The sequence below is a fragment of the Hevea brasiliensis genome, chromosome 14, assembly GCF_030052815.1.
Source record: "Hevea brasiliensis isolate MT/VB/25A 57/8 chromosome 14, ASM3005281v1, whole genome shotgun sequence".
NCBI classification, from domain to species: Eukaryota; Viridiplantae; Streptophyta; class Magnoliopsida; order Malpighiales; family Euphorbiaceae; genus Hevea; species Hevea brasiliensis.
This window is the reverse complement of record NC_079506.1, coordinates 23406661-23419545: the sequence shown is the minus strand read 5'-3', so window position 1 is coordinate 23419545 and position 12885 is coordinate 23406661. Positions and strand designations below refer to the sequence as shown.

Sequence of the window (12885 nt, the reverse complement as noted above, 5' to 3'; positions counted from 1 at the left end):
CGTATAGCTAATCCCAGACAAACTTTACCTATAAAGTCAATGGTTCGAATTTTAGAGCATTCATTATTGAGAGGGCTTGAATACTATCCCAGTTCGAACGTGAGAAATCGTGTACTTAAAAAAAAAAAGAACTATTAGTATTTAAGCGGAAGAATATTATGCATAATAGAAGCAAGGAAATTATAGATGATAAATCTCGGATTTTAATTAATTATTATTAGGCCTAAAATTGTCATTAAAAATAGGAAATATAACTAATATTAGATCTTAAATGAGTCTAATTTAAGTCCAAGATGAATCCTAAATTGATAAATCTAATTGAATTGATACAGTTCAATTCAATTCAATTTTTCTCTAGTTCTGTTCGATTCCATTCAATCCGTTAAAAATTTTGATTTGTATAACAGAATAACAAAAATACTTCACCTTGATTAAAATATTTAATACAAAAAATGTTAATAATCCAAGAATAGTTGGATCAGGAGACTTGAAATCGAGACCTTCCATTTTTTTGTACTTTTAAAGTAGAGAAAAACAACAAACTACCCTCATTTGCTTAAAAGAATATGATTTAATTTATTTATTTATAAGTAATTAAATATAATCATTTTTTACTTTTAACAAATTTAATTTTAAACTCACATCATTTTACTTCAGGCCTATTTTGTTTAACTATTGGATGCAGCTAATAGTTAATCAGTAATGGTTGTTTCTATTAGCTGATAGCTGATGATAGTTGATTTATATTAATTGTTTGGTAAAACTTTGTCTAGCTGCAGTGGATATATATATATTATTGAAATAAATATATAATTATTAATTTATTATGTTTATTTATTTTATTATTCAAACAAATAAATAACTATTTATTTATTATACCATATTTATTTTATTATTGAAAAAGATAAATAAAAATTAAATAATATATAAAAATATGAGTAACATACATTCCTAATAATGTAGAAATATATTAGGAGAAAGGGTACAGCGCATTTTTATCTTAAAACAGCAACAACTGATTGACAACAGTTCTAATTTTACAACTTTTTGAAATGCAGTAATTCAAAGGGTTGAAGAGTACATTTACGAAACTAGTTTAAAGTAATCATTGAAATTTTTATTAATTATCTCAAATCTCTAATCCAAACAATGCTTTTAATTTTAACTACGGTAATAAGAAATTTTAAAAAATTAGAAGCAATCATTTAGCTTTAGTATTTTTTATAATTATTTAAATTAATTACTTTATTTTTACTCTTATTTTTATTTTTTTTATTTATAAGATGAGGATCTTCTCATATTTGCTAAAGATAATTATTGATAAAATAAGATATTTTTAATTTTATTAATTTATTTTTTTAAAATTTAGCTTATAACCAATTAGAGTTTGGAAGATAAAATCTCTATAAATTAATAATAAAAAAATGAGTATATTTTAAAAATTTATAAATAAATTACATATAAAATCATTTAAATTTAATTTTTGTAATTATTTAATGTTTTATTTTTACTTTGATTTTTAATTGCAAAATGAGGATTATTTTTTTTATATATTATCTATAAGATAAGGATTAATTCTGAAGATAATTGTTGAAGAAGGGATATCTTTGAATAAAAAAATCCCTAATCAACTGGATTAGAATTAGGCGGAGGTCCATTATAAATAAACTCAAACGCAAAATTGTCCCGCTTTTTCCAAACGTAATACCTACGCATCTTTCGTTTTACCTGTTCACCGTCGCGTCGTGGTCTCTCTTTTGTGATCTCCCGATCGATCAACAAGAATACTTCGGAAGCTTGATCGATCTTCTGTGTTCTTTTACATAATAAGGTTTGCAATCTGTTCATCACAATCATTTTAGGGTTTCTTTATCATCATCATCCTTTTATGGATCACCAAGAAGCTATGATCGCCGAGGAATCTGTTGCGATGATGATCAAATCCAGTTTATTTGCTTGTCTTTGGTGGATATTTAGGGTTTCATTCTTAGACTTTCTTTTATTTTCGTTTGCTTTTGCTGGAGGATCGGCGATTGGATTTCAAGATTCTAGATTATAACTAGTTACAGACTACAATTGGTGGATTTTGACAGTGTAGAGATATGAGGATTTGGTTGCCTTATCAGTGTGTGGATATTATATGGTTTATCTGGCTGGATCTTTCTTTACCATTTTTATTAAGGTTTATTGTGGGGAATCAGTTTATTTCTGAAGCGTAAGCATTTGCAAATAAGAGATGAACAGCTTTATATTGGGATCTTTTGCTATGCTTTCTCTGACTCCGATTAGGGTTTTAGTTTTGATCGCGTCAGACAAAACTGAATCGCCAAAGATTGTATGGTTCAACTTGTTCATTCTGCTATCGTGTTTTGTCCTTTTAGCATGGGAGCTGAGGCCGTTCATAGACGACTTGGAGGAGGAGCTGCGCATAGCAACATTGTTTGTCGCTTCTGGATGCGGGGAAAGTGTAATAGAAACCCGTGTAGGTTCATGCACAGAGAATCACTACCTCCTAATGTTTACCGCAGAACCTCTAAGGAATCCAATGTTTTACTGGAGGGACAGTCGATGAGGAGGTCTAGCTACGGCCTAGGCAATTCAATGGCAGGATCTGAAGCTAAAACTGTTCAGAAGAGTTCCAATCATGATGATAAGCATCTGCCTAGGAAGCGCCCCAATCCTAGTAATTCTTTGGCTTCAGCTACTGGAGGTGGTGTGTCTGAATATAAAAGTATTGAGGAGAGCTCCATTTCCTGCACCAGCACAGATTCGGGAAATATGGAGGAGATAGGAGCGTCCAGCAAGTGCTCCGATGCTTCTGAAGATAAAACCGTTAACAAGAGCTCAAATAAGGCGTGTGATTACTGGATGTCAGGCAGTTGTATTAAAGGTGATGGGTGCCAGTTCTTGCATTCATGGTTTCGTGGGGATTGGTTTTCACTGCTGGCAAACCTCAAGGGACACACTCAGGTAATCATTTTGTTGAACTTCTTCTTCTTCTTCCTTTTCTGTTTATGATGCAGGATCTATTGTGTGTTTACTTTTACATGTAGACAAAATTATGTGCACAATTGCTTAACGTGTAAACCTATGTATGATTGGATGAATTTCATTGATGAGTTTTCTTATGCTAGGCTGTCTGTGGGGTGGCACTTCCTTCAGGATCTGATAAGCTTTATTCAGGAAGCAGTGATGGAACAGTACATGTTTGGGATTGTCATACTGGTCAGTCCACAAGGGTGATAAATCTTGGTGATGAAATTGGGTCTTTAATCAGTGAAGGCCCATGGATATTTGTAGGCTTGCCAAATGTTGTTAAGGTTAGATCATATCTTGCTTGGAGTGCTTTATTGAGCTGGGTTAGTTTCAGCTTTTGAGCTAGGGTGGTTTTGTATGTGATTTTGCAGGCGTGGAACATCGAGACAGCTGCTGACTATAATCTTAATGGACCAGTTGGGCAAGTTTATGCTATGACTGTTTCTTCTGATACGCTTTTTGCGGGGGCACAGGTAATGGTGGAACAAGAAGGTTCTTTCTTTTTCTTCTAATAATTGTTGCATGATGTGGAAGTTTAGAGTTGATGCATTATTTTTGGTGCAACGTTATTATTTGCCCTTCTTAAATTTAATTGTAAGGCACTGATGTAGGGCACCATTTGTTGGAATGTTCGTGTTTAATTGTTATACTGCACATTTGATCTTAAAAAATGAAGTATTCCGATCCTTTTCTTTTTTGGGTTTGTAGGATGGTTCCATTTTGGCATGGAAAGGAGTACAGAAAACCCAAATCCTTTTGAACATGCCACATCTTTGAAAGGCCATACTGGTGCTGTGATATGCTTAACTATTGGAAGGGATTGGCTTTACTCTGGTTCCATGGACAGTACAATAAGGGTAATTTTTGTAACCTTACTGTTTAGCTTTGATACTGGTATTTTACACCAATTTCTATATTCTTTTTTTATTTTTGGTTGAACAGAAGAAAGAGGGGGGGGGGGGGGGAGACACATTTGGTGCAGTGGTTTAGCCCTACACCTTGCTAAACATGGGATTAAACACTCTCTAGCACTTGTATTAAGGCAGTGAATTGTATTATTTAAACTTTTGAAGCCCACATACGTATCTTGTCGGTGTTCAATTCACAGAAGTTCTGAGGCGCCATAATTTTTTTTTTCGTTTTTAATTGAATTTGTATATTAATAGTGCATCCTAGCGATATTTGGAAGCAATTTTATTTCTTATAGTGGTTATTCTTCATGTTCTCTTCCCATATCTAATATCTAAATAGTTCATAGGATTTTATTATTATTATTATTATTATTATTATTATTATTATTATTATTATTATTATTTTCCCTTTTTAATTCTTCTTTTGCATGAGAAGGATATTTTTGTTTTTATGTGTCCCCTCTCATACTCTTTTTTTTTTTTGCCCAGGCGTGGGAACTCGATACTTTACAGTGTATTCACACGCTGAATGGTCATGTCGATGCTGTGATGTCCCTTATATGCTGGGATGAGTATTTGTTGTCTTGTTCATTAGACCGGACAATAAAAGTCTGGGCCTCTACAAAAGAGGGCAACATAGAGGTGATCTATACACATGAGAAGGAGCATGTAAGTTGAATAATCTCCAATTTTCAAGTGCATGTTGTTGTGCGTTTTGAAGTATGAACTTTTTGTTTCTCGGAACTTGGGGTTGGATTTCTTTGAACCAAACATATGTTATTACCTTATAGATGGTCTTATGGAATGTGTTTCATAGTTTTTATTTATGCTTTTGTTGGATGAGAATTTTTTTAACTGTGCAACGACTTGACTGATGGACGACAAAATTGTATGTAATAGGGTGCTATTGCTTTGTTCGGGATGCATGATGTAGAAGACAAACCGGTTTTATTTTGCTCTTGCAACGACAACTCTATTTACCTATATGATCTACCATCGTAAGTACACTAAATAACCAATAGTAATCTACTTGTGGTTAACAAATCTTTTAGTTTCGGCATTAACTTACAAAAATTATCATTTTCTTTTTCAGATTCAACGAGAGGGGCAGGATTTTTTCGAAGGGAGAAGTAAAAACGATCGAGACAGGTCCTGGTGGTCTTTTTTTCACTGGTGATGGAACAGGATTGCTTAATGTTTGGAAGTTGGCTGAATCACATGGAAGAGTTCTACAAGTAGCATAGTATCTATGTACTTTGTACTCAGTTCTTAAATAGAGATTAACTTGAGAACTACGTGGACCTGATCCTCCTCCTTAGGAGGTACGTAGGCAGCCTTCGGGTGCGGTCCAAATTTTATTTTCTTAATTTCAATGTTTTCTTTTTGGTTCTTTTTTTTTTCTTATTGCTGCCAAATAAAATATCATATTGCTGCCTTTTATGTTGATTTTACTTTCATTCACTTTTTAGTATTTTATCATTTTTATCACAAAATGAGTAATTGTTTTTTGGTATTTTGTTTAGTATTAGTGATTCAAAATAGGAGAACTTGTTATTAATACTAAGAGAATGAATTTCTTAAAGAAAAGAAAAACCATAGTAGTAAGAGTTGCACAGTTTGTAAATAATGATTACACTCAACCTAATTATTATCTCAAATTACCTTATTTAGAGGATTATTACTGCCTCTCGGTATGAATAGAATCAAAGATGAGTACAAATTGGAGGAAACACTAATTAAACAAGGCTGACAGGCATACTGTGATTTGTCTATCTTGGAGCCAAATTAATTGGCCAAAACTGTTAGCCTTCTGCCTTATGCATTCATGTTACTATCCAATAGTCTAAGACTAGTCAATTGCAGCTTTGTTGTCATCTCCTTTAATTGTAGATATCTGTGCTTAATAATTTGGTATAATATGAAAACTTTGCTGCTCACCCTTGTTCAGTATGATGCAGATTTTTTTAAATGATTAATTAAGAAATATAAATCTAATTGTTTATTACAGCAGAGCCTTACTATAATTAATTTTTATTTTTTTATTAAAATAGATATAATTTAGAAATTTATATTACAAGTTAAAAATTATATTGTCTTATAAGTATTTGTTGTTTTATTTTTATTTGTTAAATTATTAATTAGCTTAATATTAAAATGTTGTTTGTTTAATGTTAGATTCTATATTTTATATATTATTAAATTTATGTGTGATTAAAATTAATGTGTAAATTTCATGTTATATATTATTTTATAAAAATAAAAGCATTGAATCATATCAAAACATATTAAATAAGTTATATTGTATCGTTTAAAATTGTACTAAATAGATCATATCATGTTAAAATAATTCAATATAACTTAATGTTAATTGTGTTGTATCTTGTAATATATATATTTAAAAAGTCACGTTCGTGTTTAATTGTGGCGTGTTTGTATATATTGATCCTTAATCGTATTTGTATCGCTTTCATATCAATACGAACATAATCCACCAACAATGATTGCCACCAATACTAAATTCAAATTTATGAATTAACTTATTTATTTATTATTTTAATTTTTTTTTAAGAAATTGAAAGAGTAAAAATTCGAATATGAATTTGCTAGTGAATAATATTCCTTCGGCCACTCAACTAACACCAAACTAAATAATTAAATCATTTTACATTAAAAATATGAACAGATTTGTAGTTATAATTAAATGCCCTTATAAATTACCCAATTATCTAACATATTGAACTCAAAAATCCTATTTAGTTATATGTATTTAATGAAAAGATAAAGGATTGATACAAAAGCAAAACAATCACTAATTTGTATAATAATTTTCTAAGGCACCTTTAGTGTTTGTAGAGGGAGATTTAAATGTAAAAATTGGGAATGAGATTTTAAATATTTTAAATATTTCATGCAAATTTTATCTATATGGTGAAAATTTTGAATTTTGACATCGCTATTATTCGAGGACTTTATTTAATGTTCACCCTTAATCTAAGTGTGGATTAGCTCCATTTGCATAAGAGGGTGAAACACCACGTGTAACGCCCTCACCATAGGTAGTCTGTACATTTACTGTTCTGACGACTCATGTCTGCTCGGACAGTCAAAATATCTGGAACTACACCTAAACTATAGTGAGGAGACATAAATTGAAGAAATAAATGTTAAGAAAATATAGGAAAAATGTAGAAAAAAAAAATAAATTAAAGTTTAGAGAATTTATAAATTGATACCAAAAGTAATAAAAATAACCCAATATGCACTACTAAGGGCATTTTGGTCATTTCACCCCCAAAGGTGAATTTTGACCTAAATGTCAAAATAAAAAAAAATTAGAGAATAAAATAATTAACATTAATTAAAATTTATGAAATAGATTAGGAAAATGAGAAGAGAAAAGAAAAGAAAAGAAAGGAAAAGAAAAGAAAAGAAAAGAAAAGGCTTAGGAAAATTCAAAAAAAAAAAAAATGTATATAAATAGGCACTAGAGGACAAACTCCCACCCACTTCCATCTTCTTCCTCCATTTCTTCTCTCTCTCTTTCCCTCATTTCCTCCATTGTTGTCAAGCTTCCAAGCTTGATTTTCCAAGCTTCTACCCATCAAAACCTTTAGCACCCTTCACAAAAAATACTCCCCACTCCATAAGGAAGCCATAGATACCCATAAGAAGCAAGAAAGTTGAGGTTTGGGAAGCTCAAGTAAGGTTAGTGCACTAATCCCTCTTCTTCTCTTTATTAAACATGAAAAGCATGTTTAGCTAAGCATAAATACTATTAAAACAAAAAGAAAATCTAGAGAAAAGAACCCTTGAATTTTTGGCAGCCATGGAACTTGAAGTTTATTGCTTTTAAGTGATGAAAAATGGTTCCATGAGAATGTGTAATTAATTGAAATGTTTGGGTGTTTGATTGTGTAAATTTGAAACTTTGAAAACTAGGGTTTGAGTAAATGTTGGGGACTTTGTGTAAAATGTTGAAATTGATCTATTGGGATGAGATTGTTGCTTATAGAAGTGTATTACATGCAAATTGAAGTAAGGAAGTTGGAGGAGATTGAGTTTTGGAAGTGTCAATTTTCTGCAGGTTGTGTTTGTTGAGGACAGTGTACATTTTAGGCCATAAATAAAATTGTGTGACCCCAATTGGTATGAGGCCAATTGGAGGTGAAACTAGACCCAAAATAGCCCATTTTCCATGAAGAAACCATGCCCCAATTCTGTCCAAAACTTGACCTAAATACTGCCCAAATTCGGATTTCCCTGCAACCCAACCCAGAAAATGACCAAATGAACAGTACGTGTTCATTTGGTCATAACTCTCTCTATACTGGTCCAAAAATCCTAAAATTTTAACCATGGAAAGTTTAGACATAGGGCTACACTTTTCATGAAGACCACTTAACCCAGTTTTGCCTTTAACCAAATCAAATTGTTAGCACAATTTGGGTCACTGAAACTGCCAACCCAGAAAATGACCAAATGAACAGTACGTGTTCATTTGGTCATAACTCTCTCTATACTGGTCCAAAAATCCTAAAATTTTAACCATGGAAAGTTTAGACATAGGGCTACACTTTTCATGAAGACCACTTAATCCAGTTTTGCGTTTAACCAAATCAAATTGTTAGCACAAGTTGGGTCACTGAAACTGCCAACCCAGAAAATGACCAAATGAACAGTACGTGTTCATTTGGTCATAACTCTCTCTATACTGGTCCAAATGACCTAAAATTTTAACCATGGAAAGTTTAGACATAGGGATACACTTTTCATGAAGACCACTTAACCCAGTTTTGCCTTTAACCAATTCAAATTGTTAGCACAAGTTGGGTCACTGAAACTGCCAACCCAGAAAATGTCCCAAAATACTATTCCTTTGGTATTTTGACCATAACTTGAGTTCTATAATCCCAAATTCAGTGATTCAAAAAACTGAAATTCAAGTTTAAACATAGAGGAGCAATTGTTATGAAGGAAGTGTGACTAAATAGACATCCTAACCTAGTCAAATTCCTAGATAAATATAACATTTCCATCTATTATCTTTGATACGATCCTTTTTGGTTGATAATCTACCATAACCTTATGGTTCAAAGGGTTAGTGACAAGCATGTCATCTTCTAACCCATCTCTCGGTATCCTCTTTTTAATAGAAGATACGATGTATATATAGGGGTGAATATAATTAGGGTCTATCAATGCATACTTAAAGGTATTATAATTAGGAAATGTACCTCTGATAATGTCTACCAGATTTGGCTCCTCTCGAGCCATAGCGTACACACGGGGTGCTACTCCAGCCTCGGGCCGTTCTGTAGTCTCAGAAGCCCTCTGTGATGCACCAGCTGTTTCAGGTCTCACAGTTCTTCTACCCCTTTGCACTGTCGGGGCAGACCTCTCAGTCGGTGGTAGTGTAGTGGGAGCACTCCCCTGTGGACAACTTCGTATGAAATGATCCGTAGACCCACATCTGAAACATCCACCAGTCAACAGTCGACACTCCCCTCTGTGTATCCTGCCACAGTGGGTACATTCTGGCACTGAAATTGATTCTCTTATTAGTGTACCCGGGGAACTAGCTATAGATACTCCAAACTGGCCCTTCTGGCCTTGTGTCTGGCTCTGTGAACCCTTATGCTTCTTACTACTAGTAGCTGGTGCACTAAACTGGCCCTGTCCAGGTCCTCTCTTGCGTTGCCTATCCTTTCTGGACTGCTCTTCATTTCTAACTCTCTCCACATCAAGGGCTGATGCTACCAATAGAGAGAAATCTGTGAAGTGGTGAGATGTCACTATCAACCTAATGTTGTCATTTAGTCCATCCTCAAACCTTCTGCATTTATGAACCTCTGTTGGCATCAACTCCAATGCATATTCGCTAAGTCTCACGAATTCTCACTCATATTCAGAGACTGTCAGCTGCCTCTGTCTCAGTGCCAGGAATTCTCTTCTTCTGGCCTCCAAGTACACATGACTGATGTATTTCTTTCTGAATTCAGCCAGAAAGAAATCCCAAGTGATCTGTGCAGGCTGTACCACTCTAGATACTGTCACCCACCATCTATAGGCATCCTCCTCAGAGCGGTGTGAGCACACTCCAACCGCTGCCTGGGTGCAGTGCAGCTAACCGATACCCTCTCTGTCCTCTCCAGCCAATACTCTGCTGCGGCTGGATCATCATCCCTCTTACCTCTAAAATCAATTGCCCCATACTTTCGCAGTCTCTCTAGTAGAGATCTGTGTATAGGTTGTGGCTGTGGGGGTGGAGGTGGCTGTACAGGTGGTGGTGGTGGTGGTGGCTGTGGCTGTGGCTGTGGAGGTGGAGGTGGCTGTGACTGTGGCTGTGGCTGTGGAGGTGGAGGTGGTTGTGGCTGTGGCTGTGGCTGTGGAATGGCTCCGGCGAATTGACGGAACAGCTGTGTCATCTGTTCATAGAAGGCCTGCTGTGCCCTACTCACAGTACCTCGAGATGACTCTGCTCTACTACCACTTCTCCCCCGACTAGGAGCAGGTGCGTGACTCTCTACTTCCTCCTCTATCGGTCTCGGAGGTCCGTGCTCTGAAGGATCAGATGCCATCGATCCTATAAAACAGACAAAGAACAGATCTGCATTAGTGTCACCTCGACTCTATTTAAAGGCCCATGCAAGTGATGCAACTATTTCTTTCTATCTATCTAGGTCTAGGACCGCCTAAACCTCTGCTCTGATACCACTAAATGTGACACCCCTTACCCGTCTACAGTATAGCCGAGCAAGAAGTACCACATTCGGTGCCGGAGCACCCTATCTTGTTTTATCATATCTATTGTAAACTTTTTTATGTCATTTAAAAACATGTATTCTATGTGTAGAAATTTTTTTTTTTTTTTTATATCTTATTTCTGTGGAGACCCGGACAGAGCCTCCCTTATTTATTAGCATATGGCGGATTCCACTAATCACCTGTTAACATGTTCATATTCATTTTACACATTTCCATATCATATTCTCATGTATCATATCATTTACAATTATTTATGAGATCTCAAAATGAAGTATTATCTATTGCATTCATATAGAAATTCATAGATAATAAATTACAAGTTTTCATTTCAATCTCAAAGTTTAATTACAAGTCCAAAATGAAATACATCATAAACTAGTAATTACATCATGCCTAAACATAATGAACCAAAATACTAGTCTATACATGGGCCCTACCAAAATACAAAAGACCGATGAGGTGACTCTGGACAATGGCAGATCTGATCAAAGCTCTGTCAGTGCACTACTGATGCTGCTGCTGCGGTTGCTGGGATTGATGCGGCTGATCTCCAGTACCTACGCGATGGAAAACCAACGCGCTAAGCATAACGCTTAGTGGTGCATAATTTATAATAACAATAATTTAATAATTTGAAATAATATATGCAACTCATAATTTCTGGGTATTTTACATTTTTATTGCTCTTTGGAAATAATTAACATTATTGGGATCTTTTATGATTACTTATTGTATTTTAAGTCTTAATTAATTTTTTTTTTCAGTGCCCAAGAAAACCTATAACAAATTATAAAAGCTGGATGTACGGGTGTATACTGGTTAGACAGCCATATGTCTATCCAGTATACGTCTGTCAGGCACGAGGCCAGCTGTCGGGCACGAGGCCCGCTGTCAGGCTTGTAAAGCCAGAAATAAAGTAGGCATATAGCCTGTAGAACAATCATACCAGACATATATTGTCAGTTCATGATTTTCTCGGTAGGCAGTACTGCTATCTGTAGTCCCTAATTGGTATACCAATTTATCCAACTAAATAAATAAGTCTAGGTATACTATGGGCAATTAAACATTTTTAATTAATTTAGCACTATTCACTGTTACTATTTTCTAGTACTGTTCATTAGTACTATTAATTTCATATTAATAGGAAATTAGTCCCAATTTACATATTCATATCATTTTTAATATTTAATTATCCTTATGAGGATTTTAATTTTCATAGATAGCATTTTTCCCATGAACCTTTCTTTAGGTTCATGTTGATGTGTTATATTTATCTAGGAATTTGACTAGGTTAGGATGTCTATTTAGTCACACTTCCTTCATAACAATTGCTCCTCTATGTTTAAACTTGAATTTCAGTTTTTGAATCACTGAATTTGGGATTATAGAACTCAAGTTATGGTCAAAATACCAAAGGAATAGTATTTTGGGACATTTTCAGGGTTGGCAGTTTCAGTGACCCAACTTGTGCTAACAATTTGAATTGGTTAAAGGCAAAACTGGGTTAAGTGGTCTTCATGAAAAGTGTAGCCCTATGTCTAAACTTTCCATGGTTAAAATTTTAGGTCATTTGGACCAGTATAGAGAGAGTTATGACCAAATGAACACGTACTGTTCATTTAGTCATTTTCTGGGTTGGCAGTTTCAGTGACCCAACTTGTGCTAACAATTTGATTTGGTTAAAGGCAAAACTGGGTTAAGTGGTCTTCATGAAAAGTGTAGCCCTATGTCTAAACTTTCCATGGTTAAAATTTTAGGATTTTTGGACCAGTATAGAGAGAGTTATGACCAAATGAACACGTACTGTTCATTTGGTCATTTTCTGGGTTGGCAGTTTCAGTGACCCAACTTGTGCTAACAATTTGATTTGGTTAAAGGCAAAACTGGGTTAAGTGGTCTCATGAAAAGTGTAGCCCTATGTCTAAACTTTCCATGGTTAAAATTTTAGGATTTTTGGACCAGTATAGAGAGAGTTATGACCAAATGAACACGTACTGTTCATTTGGTCATTTTCTGGGTTGGGTTGCAGGGAAATCCGAATTTGGGCAGTATTTAGGTCAAGTTTTGGACAGAATTGGGGCATGGTTTCTTCATGGAAAATGGGCTATTTTGGGTCTAGTTTCACCTCCAATTGGCCTCATACCAATTGGGGTCACACAATTTTATTTAT

General features: G+C 34.4%; 1 pseudogene; it reads left to right on the top strand.

The window, feature by feature from the left end:
- The first annotated feature begins 1640 nt into the window (after positions 1 to 1640).
- Positions 1641 to 5408, top strand: LOC131173260 (zinc finger CCCH domain-containing protein 48-like; annotated as a pseudogene).
- Positions 5409 to 12885: the final 7477 nt, after the last annotated feature.